The 12,941-nt window shown below is 47.0% G+C and overlaps 1 protein-coding gene across 1 annotated transcript in view; it reads right to left on the reverse strand.

Moving 5' to 3' along the window:
• b3gat1b (beta-1,3-glucuronyltransferase 1 (glucuronosyltransferase P) b) overlaps nucleotides 1-7,865 on the reverse strand; it is a 61,152-nt gene extending 53,287 nt beyond the window's left edge. The window contains exon 1 of the mRNA XM_080867216.1: nucleotides 7,747-7,865. The gene's annotated coding sequence lies outside the window, so the exon portion shown is untranslated. The remainder of the gene's footprint in view (nucleotides 1-7,746) is intronic.
• Between the last annotated feature and the right edge of the window lie 5,076 nt (nucleotides 7,866-12,941).

Here is a 12,941-nt window from a genome sequence, read left to right on the forward strand (position 1 = left end):
TGCCACAGATGCCACAAGCAATGAGGGAGCGTGCAATTGGCATGCTGACAGCAGGAATGTCAACCAGATCTGTCGCCCGTGCATTGAATGTTCATTTCTCAACCATAAGCCGTCTCCACAGGCGTTTCAGAGAATATGGCAGCACATCCAACCGGCCTCACAACCGCAGACCTCGTGTAACCACATCAGCCCAGGACCTCCACATCCAGCAGGTTCACCTCCAAGATCGTCTGAGACCAGCCACCCAGACAGCTGCTGGAACAATTGGTTTGCACAACCAAACAATTTCTGCACAAACTGTCAGAAACCGTCTCAGGGACGCTCAACTGCATGCCCGTCGTCCTCATCGGGGTCTTGACCTGACTCCAGCTCGTCGCCGTAACAGACTTGTGTGGGCAAATGCTCACATTCGATGGCGTCTGGCACGTTGGAGAGGTGTGCGCTTCACGGATGAATCATGGTTCACATTGTTCAGGGCAGATGGCAGCTGAGAATGTCCCAGTTCTTGCATGGCCAGCATACTCACCGGACATGTCACCCATTGAGCATGTTCGGGATGTGCTTGACCGGCGTATACGACAGCGTGTACCAGTTCCCACGAATATCCAACAACCTCGCACAGCCATTGAAGTGGAGTGGACCAACATTCCACAGGCCACAATTGACAATCTGATAGACTCCATGCGACGATGTGTTGCACTGCATGAGGCAAATGGTGGTCACACCAGATACTGACCGGTTCTGGGTCCCCAGACCCCCAATAGAACAAAAAACTGTAAACTTCCAGGGTGGCCTTTTGTTGTGGGCAGTCTGAGGTACACCTGTGCACTACTCATGATGTCAGATCAGCATCCTGATGTGGCACACCTGTGAGGTGGGATGGATTATCTCAATATAGCAGATGTGCCCACTACCACACATTTGGACTGATTTGTGACCACTGTTTGGGAGGGATGGTTATATTGTGTATCTGGAATGAATTTTAGGTCTCTACGTCCATCCCATGGGGAATGGGAGCAGTAACAAAGGTGTTGCGTTTATATTTTTGTTCAGTGTATATTATATATTAATGTATACTTACCTATTAGTATATAGGTTTTTAAAAAAGTTGCATTTCACAGGAGAGAGCCTGTGCTAACAGACTGAAGAAAACTATTCAAATTCTCTTTGAATTTAAGCATTTAACATTCTTTATGTTTATTCTACATTTCCTTCATTATATTGCATAAATGTCTGTTACAAGCTCAAATATAAAGTTGAAAAAGTGTAATTGCAGCCAGGCTATTGATTGATTAATTGATTGATAATACTTTATTCATCCCGAGGGAAATTGGGTTAAGGCTGCCAGCCTTGCCAGCACCATCTTACCCTTCCGACCATACATACATTACACAAACATCACATGGGGAAGGCAGGTCAGAGAGGTATAACAATGGAAACTGCACAACATGAGGAAAGACGAGGAGAAAAAAAACTCCCCCAGACTGAGCTCCAACAGGGAGATCAATTTGAGAACATCACAAAACACCTCATCTATCCATACATCCATCCATACATAGATATATGGTTTCCAGCTGCCTGAGTCCCTTTACTAATGTTAAACCCACAACGTTTAAGTATTTACAAGTATTTGCAATTAAAATCAAATAGCTGAAAGTGTGCATTGGTCTAACGGATAAGGCACATACCCCATGCTGTGCCTGCAGCTTTCACTGTTCCTCCCAGCAGGTTGCATGTCATACCCTTTGTCACGGTTCTGGGTCCGTTGGACCCAGTATTTTGAGTTTATTGTGTTTTGATTTAAGTTTGCATCAGGGATTGTGTTCTTGTTCTCTTGTCGTGTTATGGTAATGTTTATGTCTATTATTAGAGTTCCATGTTCTGTTTATCTGGGTTTAAGATGTGGGTTTAGTTTCATATGTCATTTCAAGTCTGTCTCTGTCTAGTCTGTGTCTTAGTAAAGTGTGTTTTGTTTCCTGTTTTATTGTGAAGGTCTGCGTCTCATGTGAGTGTGTTCAGTTTTACCTTTGTCTCGTCTTGTTGATTATTCCCAGCTGTGTCCACCACCTGTGTGTAATTCCCCTGTGGTTCTCTGTGTATTTAAGTCATGTCTTCAGTCATTGTTGTGGCTGGTCTGTCTGTGTTTCCACCCTGCGTCATCTGTGTGTTTCCCTGCCGTCACCATCTTGTACCGTCGTCCACCTTGCTTCATGTTTGAGTTCCGGTTTGTACTCAGTAGTTTAGTTGTCTCCAGTCTAGTTTAGTTCGTGCTCCATTTGCTGTTTGTCTATATTTATTTCGTGTCCAATAAACCACCTTCACTCCTCCACTACTGCCTGCAATTGGATCCTCATTTATTATTTTTATACGGCTCATCTCACTCGCCGTGACAGTACGGACCAGCCAGATATGGATCCAGCGGCAGTCACCCCACCCAGGGAGCTTCAGGAGGCCGTTATCGACTCTGCTTCTAAATTAATTCACCAGTTGTTGGAGCATGAGGGGGAAGCCTCTCTTTTCTCTGTGGAAGCCAACCTACAACACCTTATGTCCGGTTATCCCTGGCTATTGGACTCTCTGCATCCGCTCGTGCAGAATTTCGTTCTCCATGAGCTTCACCTACACCCCCCTGCCGCTACCGCTCGCCTGCTCGCTTCAACGGAGGACGTGCTGTCCGAACCGCCGGACGAGGGATTACCCGGCCTGTCGGAGCAGTCTCCGAGAAAGAAGCGACGTTTGCGCCGTCGGCGTGGCACCCCACAGCCGGATGTCGGGACACGGAAACAATCGGCTGTGGTGAGTGAGAGGGACACTTTTTCTGCTGCGTCGGACTCTGTGATTGTTTCTGGAGCTAATTTTTGTGTGTCTTCTGGAGATAACAATACTTTTTCTGTCTCATCCATGGCCACTGCTTCAAAGACTGTTTCTCCTGAGCCCACGCTCTGTGTTAATGACTGTTTCCATTCTGTTTCCAAGCCTGGTATTATGAATTTAGACAATGAAAATGTTTGGGACCCTTTTTCACCTGCACTGATTCATTCAGGGGAAGTTGTAAACCTCACCGAAGCAGTTTTTTCTGATCATGTTCTCCCATCCACACTTTCACCACAGTTCAACGTTGGGTCTGCAATTCAGTTAACGGTTCAGTCAGCAGCCGCGCTGCCCTCAGTTCAGTCAGCAGCCGCGCTGCCCTCAGTTCAGTCAGCAGCCGCGCTGCCCTCAGTTCAGTCAGCAGCCGCGCTGCCCTCAGTTCAGTCAGCAGCCGCGCTGCCCTCAGTTCAGTCAGCAGCCGCGCTGCCCTCAGTTCAGTCAGCCACTCCACCACTCATTACGACTCCACTACAATCGTCTCCGCTACCTGTAGGTCAGTCTGTAGCCGCTTCGTTGCCTATTGCTCAGTCGCCACCAGTTCAGCTGTCTGCCCGCTCATTTACTCAGCCACCATCCTCACGGTCTCGTTCAAAGCAGGGAACGCACTTCACCGCAATATCTGCTGGTTCTCTTAAGCTGGCCATGTCAGAGACAATTGCTCCCTCTAGGGCCTCCCCAGAGGCTGGGTGTCAGTCACCAGCCATCTCTGGACCCCTAGAGGTCAAGACGCCAGCGCCAGCAGCCTCACTGGAGAACTCACCAGAACAGTCTCAGCTCTCAGCACCCCTTGAGAGTTCAAGTGAGTTCACCCGTCCGCCTCCGTCCTCTGCTGAGTGTATTAGGGAACACTTTCAGCCCTCTGAGGACTGCATCCCACTGTTGCTGCCTGAGTCTAGCCACTGTGCTGCTCAGTCCCAGCCAGTGTCCACACTGGCGGAGGTCTCCGTACCTGCTGCTTCAGTGTCTGTTTCCACTGGAGGGCCAGAGGAGCCCGTCCAGTCTCAAGCCATGTTTGCTGGGGGTTCAGGTGAACCCAGCCAGCGTCCTGCCTCGTCAGCTGGAGGGCCCGAGGAGCCCGTCCAGCCTCAAGCCACGTCTGCTGGAGGGCCCGAGGAGCCCACCCAGCACCACGCCTCGTTAGCTGAGGGTCCTGGAGGACCCAGCCAGCATATCCTCACATCTGCTGGCGGTCCGGGGAAGTTTGTTCAGCTACCATCTGCTGAATCATCCCCTGTGACTCCTACACCGTTGCCTGCATCCACATCACCGCCTGCAGCATTCACGCCACCGCCTACAGCATTCACATCATCACCATTCGCATCACCGCCTGCAGCGTCGCTGCCGTCAGGTTCCGCAGCCGTCCCGCTGCCGTCAGGTTCCGCAGCCGTCCCGCTGCCGTCAGGTTCCGCAGCCGTCCCGCTGCCGTCAGGTTCCGCAGCCGTCCCGCTGCCGTCAGGTTCCGCAGCCGTCCCGCTGCCGTCATCCACGCCTGGTCCGGCCTCCGTGCCTTCATCAGCCTCGTCTGGTCCGGCCTCCGTGCCTTCATCAGCCTCGTCTGGTCCGGCCTCCGTGCCTTCATCAGCCTCGTCTGGTCCGGCCTCCGTGCCTTCATCAGCCTCGTCTGGTCCGGCCTCCGTGCCTTCATCAGCCTCGCCTGGTCCGGCCTCGCCTGGTCCGGCCTCGCCTGGTCCGGCCTCGCCTGGTCCTGTGGTTGCCACGCCGCCGTCAGGGCCAGCTCGACCTGTTCCGCCTAGCCTCTGCTGGCCATTTTCCAGGCCTATAAGGTGGCATCATGGCCTTCGGGGACAGCCTCCGGAAAAGGTTTGTCGCCGCCGCTGGCATCGTGGCCGCCCTCCGGACTTCTGTTGCCACCCCCGCCTTCTGCGTGGACGACCTCCTACGCGCCGCCACTGCCTTCCGCATTGCCGGCCTCCAGAACTGCATTCGCGCCGCCGTTGCCGTCTGCACGGTCGGCCCCCGGACCTGCTCCGTCGCCGCCGTTGCCGGGTGCACGGTCGGCCTCCAGAACTGTTTGCCCGCCGTTGCCGTTTGCACGGTCGGCCTCCAGAACTGTTTGCCCGTCGCCGCCGTTGCCGTGTGCACGGTTGGCCTCCTGACTGTGTTATGGACTAGTGAACAGTCGTGTTTTGGTTCTGGACTCTGTGCTCCTTGTTTTTTGTTTCGGACCCTCCTTCCTGGACCCCCTCCGCCCGCCCTGGCTTGGTGCTTCCTGCTTTTTTATTTTGTTTAGGGCTGTCGGGAGCCAGCCCTTAGAGGGGGGGTACTGTCACGGTTCTGGGTCCGTTGGACCCAGTATTTTGAGTTTATTGTGTTTTGATTTAAGTTTGCATCAGGGATTGTGTTCTTGTTCTCTTGTCGTGTTATGGTAATGTTTATGTCTATTATTAGAGTTCCATGTTCTGTTTATCTGGGTTTAAGATGTGGGTTTAGTTTCATATGTCATTTCAAGTCTGTCTCTGTCTAGTCTGTGTCTTAGTAAAGTGTGTTTTGTTTCCTGTTTTATTGTGAAGGTCTGCGTCTCATGTGAGTGTGTTCAGTTTTACCTTTGTCTCGTCTTGTTGATTATTCCCAGCTGTGTCCACCACCTGTGTGTAATTCCCCTGTGGTTCTGTGTATTTAAGTCATGTCTTCAGTCATTGTTGTGGCTGGTCTGTCTGTGTTTCCACCCTGCGTCATCTGTGTGTTTCCCTGCCGTCACCATCTTGTACCGTCGTCCACCTTGCTTCATGTTTGAGTTCCGGTTTGTACTCAGTAGTTTAGTTGTCTCCAGTCTAGTTTAGTTCGTGCTCCATTTGCTGTTTGTCTATATTTATTTCGTGTCCAATAAACCACCTTCACTCCTCCACTACTGCCTGCAATTGGATCCTCATTTATTATTTTTATACGGCTCATCTCACTCGCCGTGACACCCTTTTCCTGTTTCCTTACACCAACAACTGACAAACAGAGCCAACAATGTCAAATAAAAATTATCTTAGGAAAAAGAGAGTAAACAAATGATATTTCTGTCTTTATAAAACTATCAGGCAATCGACCCAATACTGCGACTGATAAGAAAACATTAAAAAAATGACAAATACAATATTTCTTATTGAATAATTTTACATGATGAAAATGCGCATAATCAAAGACATGGCTCATGACAGTACCGCTACCATCGCTACTGGAAGCACTTTGAAGGATAAGGAGAAAATAAAATAACATGGGTCATGCTGGCAGTGTTTGTTTCAAATTGATTTTTTCATTAAATCCCATCAGCTGAGAAAGTGCTCTCTTGATTGGTTTTCAGAATCCTCTTGGCGCAGCACCCGTGTCCATACACATCACTAAGCACACGGGTCTGCCACTTGCTAATGACCTTTGCTGGGGGCAGATGAGTCAGCACACGAACATTGCATGAAACTCAGACATAAAACAATTTTTTAACAATTTGAAGGTTCTTTCATGGAATGATTCATTTTTGATCCATCTACATAATGTAGTATTATTTTCTTCAGCTCAGCCGTGAACAATAGCACTGTGTGCGAGCACTGAAGCATGCCGATGATTGTGCCTGTTAGAACACCAATCAGCAACAACAGGCTGATAGTTTGTTTATATAACACACAACTGACCACTACTACACATTTACTACGGCACCAGTGTTTTAATGTGACTGCAATCTTCTTGTGTTCTTTTAATGTGCCTTTTTTATGGCGTTACCTATAAGAAATGATAGAATAGCTGTAAATCAATTCAAGTACATAATGGGACTTGGCAGTAAAGCTGTGCTGGAAAGAGACGCACATCTACAAATCAAACCAAATGATTCTAATGCAGTGCTCATTATTGATAGACTCTGACTGGTTTAAAGAGCAATGAGTGGAAGGAGGACAGGCAGGCCTCATGCTGCACTTAAAAGGATTGAAAGTGTCTGACCATGTCTTTAAAATGTATGGACGAGCTCATAAACACTATAAATAGGTCTCTCTTGGTATCAAAACTCCCTGAAACATAAATTCGGTTTCAGCTGGGAAATCCATACAAATGTTGTTTGTGCTAATGAGAGTCAAATGGCAGGCACTGCTGGGGGCTATGTGACATGTACACACTGAAGGCATACTGATGAAAGAGCCACAATTTAAAGGGTAACAAGCCTTACAAGCACTGTGTCGCACAGATACACTCATGATATGGAATTTCAATAAATAGCACCATTGACCACAGCTTTGCATTTCTGTGAATGCCCAGCTAACTCTGTGTTATAGCATCCATGTATCCACGGCAAATCCTCATTACAAAGCAGTTCCTATTCCCACCCTACAGTCCTCAAGCCAGGTGGCACACAGACAGCCATAACGGCAACAGTTATTATGTGCTGTGTATTTAATAAAAGTACAATACAGGTATTGCAAAGTAAATTCACTTATCCCTACCCACATAACTGCATAATAACCTGAATCCAGATCTGTGCAGGTGTCCGTGTATGACAGATACCTGCATCGCTGCAGGTAGCCTAATGCATTACTGTTTCTGGTTTTTGATGTTCCTGTGTTTGCACTCATCCCTTTCAGCTGGTTTGAGGTATAAAACTTGAGCTGGGTGCCTTGATGTACTGCTGGCTTGGAATTCTAATAATGAGTGTGCTTTGGGATTTTAAGTCTCTCTGAAATAGTTTTTCACTTCAGTACCTTTCATTTCAGCCTCCTCTTATGGTGCTGCTAAAACCTCCTCTTTTCTTTTCTTCTAAAAAGGAAGAAATTAATTTGCCCTGCTTGGCAGTTGTTAAGAACAATAATATAATGATCACTGGAGTCCTGACTCTAAAGTATATTGTTAAAAACTACGGTTAAAAAGCATCAAATGGATACTCACAGAAACGAATGATGATCCACAGAGTTGGATCCTGTGTTCTGTGCTAATGGTCCTGATAGCGGTGCTGAGGCTTGGGAGCATCAGCTGGGATGAACAGAGGGATCCCTCGAGTTCTCTTTCTCAGGAATGAGCTTGTGTTTGGCGCACATGTGGGCAGCATTGGGGTGACAACTAGTGGATTTCATTCACAGCATCCGGCGGGTGCTATCCAATCATCGGGGAGGGTCGTGTCCCCAGTGCCAGCCTCTATAGAGACAGAGGAGGTCATCCCTCTGGAAGAATGCTGCTTCTCATTGCAAAAACAAAGGCTGGGATTGTCAAGCTGATGGCAAGGGGACGAGGTGGAGGGGCAGCAAAGGCCGGGGGATTCGGGACAATAGAATAAATCACATAAAAAATGTCACAGCCACACAAATGGAAATTTTGCTTGGGGATGAAGCTGGATTTCAAAAAACTGAGAGTTGTTTATCTAAGGCAAAAGAAAAAAAAGCTAGTCACATGGCCCACTAGTCAGACAGTAAGGGCATTTCTTTTCATTTCCTGACAGGCGTATGAAAGGAGTGCACTTTGAATAGACTCTTTTTGCTTGAAAACTCCTAAAGAGAAATAGGGTAAAAATATGCCTACAATCTGAGGAACGCTCATATCAGGAACTAAGGAGGACTGGTACATGGCTGATGGTGCTTACAGCAGGTGGTTTAGACAAGAGACTCTAACTTCAAGCCTGCGTAAGTCTTTTGACATCACACATGGGACACTGCAGTCATACACGTTTGTCTACACATACACTATGGGAAGAAAATGTATGGGGAAACATGACATTGGTAAAATCCCAGATGTAAAGCCACATTCAGGCAATATCAGTAAAACCACAGATGCAATTAGCCAAGAGGAAAAAAACTTACTAGTTCAGCCTTAAAATTGGAAGATACCAGGAGCTGCCATGTACTTTGTGAAAACCACTCATTATGGACAACTGCATTTAAATAAAAGGCAAAAGCTAATTTTAAATCAACAGACATCATCAACAACAGTTAGGTCTGTTTACAAGTAAACAGAGGTATTGGTCCAACTGATAAACCTGTGACAGTGCCTTAGGCGATCAGGACTCACTGATGAACTTGGGAAGGGGGGCCTGTGTAGTCTGATGCCATGGCAGAGATGCTGAAAACCTTAGTACCGTATTTTCCGCACAATAAGGCGCACTTAAAATCCTTTAATCTTCTCAAAAATCGACAGTTTGCCTTATAATCCGGTGCGCCTTATGTATAAATTCTGGTTGTGCTTACTGACCTCAAACTGATTTTATGTGCTACATGGCGCTCAAAAATCTGTCAAATGTTTTAGTACGACTTTGGTGGCACTGCGTGATGGAGCCTCGCTGAGTAATCTGGGTCCTAAACTCCATCGACCTTCAGGTCCCAAAGTCAAACGAACACTGCGGCATCACTGAGAGTTAAACACTGGCTAAATTCTTTCATCTTTAATAAAATGATCAGTGTTGCTGCTTTAACATCCAGGCATCCATGAAAACAGAATTTATTAAATTTAACTGAGTTACACCCAGCATTTGTTCACATCAGTTTAAGAAAAAAGGTCAAAGACACAGATTCACAGGGGTAAAATTGTTGGGGTGCCTGAGTCGCTGACCCAGTATTTTGTTTTTAAATATATTTCTTTATTAATTCTTAGGTTTTGGTTGTGATTTCCGTGTTCCCTTTGTAGTGTCTATGGTTTCAGTGTCTGCCTGTGAGTCTATGTATACAAGTTCAGTCTGTTATGTTTCCTGGTTTACTTTGAAAGTCTGGGTTAATGTATTGAGTTTTGCTTCCCTTTGTTCTCGTCATGTATGATTTGTCCCAGCTGTGTTTCGCTTCTGTCTCTCATTCCCAGAAAGCTCCCTCTGTGTATTTTAGCCTTGTGTTTCTCTGTGTCAGTGTCGCGATCTACCCTCATTCTGTACTGTGTGTTCTGTTTATTTTGTATTCTAATGCAGCCAGTTTTCTGTTTTGCCGTCCAGCATTAAAGCTGTATTTAAGTTCACCTGCACTTGACATAAGATCATGACCAGAACATGGACCCCGCAGATTGTTCCGCCTCTGAGGTTGATTCCGAAATGGAGAGGTTGGTTAATTTGCTGGACCGCATCTCTCAGGCCGATAGCTTACAGGCTATGTCTGTGGGACTGAGCGCAGTGGACGCAATGATTAAGAACAACCCCGGCTTCATCAATTCTCCTTGAACACTAAACTGAGCAGCACCATAGCTGCATGGAGGGAGCACGTAAGAGCCAGTGAGCTAGCTATCTTTCTTTCCACGCCAACACAGCAGCACCAGACAGAGTTCTCTGTGAAGCAGCTGCGTTTGCCACAGCAGGACGGCGTTTCTGCTGGAGGTTAACCGCTTCAGTGTGAGGAGCCGGAGGATTTGCAGCCCGATCAACTGGAGCAGTCGCAGCTCAATCCGCTGGATGACTTGCGAACTGGTCCGTCCTCTCTCTCGCCGCCTCCCCCTTCCTCAAGGGAAGGCGTCGCTCACGCCGCTGTCACTCCAGGGCTGCTGAGCTAACTTCATCGGTGAGTAAGAGTGACTGTTTGCTGAATGTTCCGCTTGAGCATCCCGGTCCCGAACCTTCTGACATTTCATTCACTGTGAATCAGACTGTTTTCCTCTCGGGATTCAGTTCTGCCCGAACCAACAAACTCAGACACTGTATGTTTGGATTACATGAACATTAAATCAATCAGAGACTAATCAATTAAGTCTGGTCCTGCCTCATCTGGTCCTGCTGCTGCCACGCCGTCGTCTGGTCCACAACCTGGCTGGCTGTAACTCAGGACGTAGAGCAGGTTAGTTGCTGATCAGAAGGTTGGTGGTTCGATCCCTAGCTCCCCCAGTTTGCATTAGGGCTGGGCTATATCATACCGTTCACGGTAATACCGGTGTAATTTTGGGCAACGATAGGAAAATGAAATATTGCAATAGAATATGGGTAAAACGCGCATGCGCAGTGCCTTTGTTTACATACGCACATAGCGGTGACGCAGAATGAGAAGAGCGTAAGCGGATCGTTAAATGTAACTGATGAACCAGAATTGGTTTGTAAAAATCCCGGATTTGCCTCGCCTGTGTTGCTCCGGGCAATCCCCGGAGAGCTTTATGGACAGTTTTTTGAGTTCCAGTGCTCTTCACGGACTTTTGGTTTTCTTGAGCTCCTCGGCTTCTTGTGGACTTGTGTTTTGTCATTTTGTTTCCGTGAGTCTGCACTAGAGCAGGGTGATATGACCAAAAGTATTTATCACGATATACGTTTGAAAATTTGCGATAACGATATAACTGACACTAGACAAAATACTTTACAACTCCACAACTTTATTAGTGCAAAAAACCCCATCAATGTATTTTCACTTAAACAAGCAGCTGTTTTTTATGTGCATTAAAGTTATATAAAAATGTAACAGTGCAAATGCAAATTCCTCGCTGACAGTTTAACCAAAAGGCATTTCCAGTGGAAACTGGCCGACATATCCTCAGCATAACCATGTATAACATCCACAAAACTTAAAAAGGGGTTATACACACACAATACGGTAATATTATGTCATGGTCTCCGTGCCTGCCCGGTCGGCCCCACAAGGCTACAATTGCTGTTTCTGTTCTCTCCCTCTCTGCCTGGGCGGAGCTCACTGTGGGCTCCCGCCCTTGGCCCACACACACACCTGACAACACTCACCCATCATCACCGGGAGCACTATTTGAGGCTGGAACACAGATCCTCTCGTCGCTGGATGATTGTACCCCTAACGTTAGTGTTCTCACAGCTCTTGTGCTTCATATTCGTGATTTGTGATTAGTTGGTGACCTGCCTTCTCGTCTGCCTCAGATCTTCCCCCCCCGGGACCTGCGACCTCCCTGCTGCGGGAACGTGTGTGAGTGTGAGCGAAGAAGACGTGAGCGAGTTACCCTGTGATTCCCCCGGAGTTTTGGATCCCTTCACTGTACATATATTGCACTGGCACTGTAAATAAACTACACCTTGGAGATACCTTACCGCTCTGCGTTTGAATCCCTGTACCAGATCGTGACAGATTATGTTGAAGCACAGTACGTATCACTCCGCGAGGCTCCGCCTACGATAGCCGTAATGCTCCGACAATCCATCAAGCGGTGCGGCTTCGTAGCTTAGCAAAGTTGTACTGAAACATTTGACAGATTTTCGAGCGCCGTGCACATAAAATCAGTAAACACAACCAGAGTTCATACATAAGGCACACGGGATTATAAGGGGCTCTGTCGACTTTCAGAAAAATCAAAGGATTGATTTTAAGTGCGCCGTATTTTCCAAACAACACGGTAATAACGACGGCCCGCTAGCATGCTCTACCAAAAATAGTGCTTTGTTGTGTATCTGACGGACGAAAGCTAAACCAGTTCCACCAGTGAAGCTGCAGCATTTTTACAAACCAGTTCTGGTTCATTGTTTCATTCAACGATCCGCTTTCGCTCTTCTCATTCTGCGTCGCCGCCATGTGCGTATGAAAGCAAAGGCACTGCGCATGTGCGTTTTACCCATATGCTATCGCCATATTTCATTTTCCTATCGTTGACCAACATTACACTGGTATTATCATGAACGGTATGATATAGCCCAGCCCTAGTCTGCACTTTGGGTCCACCATTCCTGCCTGCACGCACTTGACAAAAATTGTATCGTGGCACCACTAAGGTGATTCCCAAAGAGCAATTAGTCAAAGGTTTAGCAGGGTGTCCCTAAAAAATTCAAGGAAACCGGACAAGTGGTGGTCAGTTGGCAAGTTTAACTATCAATAGCTGATGAACAGTATCTGAAAGTCATATCTACATACATCTGGATTTTCAATTGATATATCTACTGTTTACTGAAGCCTGATCAGAAATACTCTCAGTTCTCGGCTTTCAAGAAGCCATTCTTAAAGAAGGGAAACCAGGAGAAAAGCATGACGTATGCTAGTTTATACGAGAACTGAAATGAAAACCGATCTTATGGAGTGATGAATCTTAATTTGAAATTTAGTTCAAATTGTCATCAGCATATAAAGAGGAGGTACAACAGTGAGCGTATCTGTCAAACATGGTTGAAGTTTGGTCATATTTGGGGCTGCATGTCAGCCAGTTGTGTTGGCGACCTAGTCAATATAGATCAAATTTAAATGAAG

The sequence above is a fragment of the Rhamphochromis sp. 'chilingali' genome, assembly GCF_963969265.1.
Source record: "Rhamphochromis sp. 'chilingali' genome assembly, chromosome: 19".
Lineage (NCBI taxonomy): Eukaryota > Metazoa > Chordata > Actinopteri > Cichliformes > Cichlidae > Rhamphochromis > Rhamphochromis sp. 'chilingali'.